The sequence below is a fragment of the Malurus melanocephalus genome, unplaced genomic scaffold (genome assembly GCF_030028575.1).
Source record: "Malurus melanocephalus ecotype Western Australia unplaced genomic scaffold, MMel_1.1 scaffold_3483, whole genome shotgun sequence".
NCBI lineage: Eukaryota > Metazoa > Chordata > Aves > Passeriformes > Maluridae > Malurus > Malurus melanocephalus.
The window spans coordinates 2,347-4,692 of NW_026626715.1; positions in this window are offsets into that span (position 1 = coordinate 2,347).

The window sequence follows — 2,346 nt, forward strand, 5'->3', positions numbered from 1 at the left end:
CGATGTTGGGGCTGGCCAAGGTCCGAGCGTCCGTCAGCCACTGCGCCAGCGCGTTGTACGTCTCGCGGCTTTTGGGGTGAAATCCAGAGAAATTGGGAAAATTCCGAGAAAAACAAAAAAAAAAGCAAGAAAATCGGTTAAAAAATGACGAAAATACAAAAAAAAACCCGAAAAATTCATTAATTTGCATTATGATGTCATAAGTCAATGTGATGATGTCACAGAGTGTTGTACGTCTCACGACTGAGATTTTGGGGTGAAATCCGCCAAAATTGGGAAAAAATGGGAAAAAACAAAAAAAAAAGTGAGAAAATCGGTTAAAAAATGACAAAAATACAAAAAAAAAGAGATGAATTCGTTAATTTGCATGATGACGTCATCAATCGACATGGTGATGTCACACTTGGTTACTGGGTCCMGGCTAAAAACCTCAAAATCAAAAAAATGGGAAAAAAATGGGGAAAAAAGAAAAAGAAAAGGTGAAAAAATGAGAAAAATACGAAAAAAAAAGGAGAAAATGTCATTACTTCTCATGATGATGTCATCAATGAAAGTGATGATGTCACACTCAGCTTGTTGTACGACTCACGGCTTTTGGGGTGAAATCCGCGGAAATCGGGGAAATGATGACATCACCAACCCAATGATGACGTCACAGACCCACCCGGTGACATCACACTCATGCTATGACGTCACTGCCCCAAATGATGACATCACCAACCCAACAATGACCTCACCCCCACCCTGATGATGTCACGAACCCAATGATGACATCACAGACCCACCCGGTGACATCACATGCCCCTCACATGATGACGTCACCACCAAATAATGATGTCGCAGAACGCTTGATGATGTCGTAGACCCCGTGATGACATCACAAACCCATTGATGACGTCATAAACCCATTGATGATGTAATAAACCCATGATGACGTCATGAACCCATTGATGATGTAATAAACCCATTGATGACGTCATGAACCCATAGATGACATCACAGACCCACCTGGTGACATCACCACTCTCCTCACGCTATGACGTCACCGACCCAATGATGATGTCAGAAACCAACTGATGAGGTCACAGATCCCTTGATGACGCCAGAAACCCAACCAATGACATCACTGCCCCCCATGATGATGTCACTGCCCCAATTATGACGTCACCGCCCCAGTGATGATGTCACCAACCCATTGATGATGTCACAGACCTACCCGGTGACATCACATGCTCCTCATGTTATGACGTCACTGACCAAATAATGACGTCACTGCCCCGATGATGTCATAGATGCCTTGATGACATCACAAACCCAACCAATGGCGTCACTTTCCACATCCAATGACGTCACCGTCCCATTGATGACATCACCGACCCCTTGATGATGTCAGAGCCCCAATGATGACATCACAGACTCTCTTTGATGACGTCACGCACCCACCTGCTGATGTCATAGACAAGCAGCGCCCCCCAATGATGACATCACAAACCAAACCAATGACGTCACTTCCCACACCCAATGACGTCACCGTCCCCTTGATGACATCACCGACCCTGTGATGATGTCAGAGACCCCGTTGATGACGTCACGCACCCACCTGGTGATGTCATAGACGAGCAGCGGCCTCCAATGATGACATCACAAACCCAAACAATGACGTCATAACCCCACCCAATGACGTCAGCACCCACCTTTGATGACGTCACAGAGCCCATCAATGACGTCACGCACCCACCTGGTGATGTCATAGACGAGCAGCGCCCCCAATGGTGACATCACAAACCCAACCAATGATGTCACACCCCCTTTGATGACGTCACAGACCCATTAATGACGTCACTGTCCCTTTGATGACGTCACAGAGCCCAAATGATGACGTCACACACCCACCTGGTGACGTCATAGAGGAACAGCGCCCCAAATGATGACATCACAAACCCAACCAATGACGTCATCGACCCCTGATGACGTCACAGACCCCATGGTGACGTCACAGACTCCGTTGATGATGTCACGCACCCACCTGGTGATATCATAGGCGAGCAGCGCCCTCCAATGATGACATCACAAACCCAACCAATGACGTCACCACACCCCTGGTGACATCACAAACTCACTGATGACGTCACAGACTCACTGATGATGTCACAGCCCCAATGATGACATCACAGATCCCGTTTGATGACGTCATGCACGCACCTGATGATGTCATAGACAAACAGCGCCCCCATGATGACATCATAAACCCAACCAATGACATCACAGACCCAACCGGTGATCTCACCACTCTCCTCCAATTATGACGTCACGAACCCAATGATGACGTCACGGACCTCTTGATGA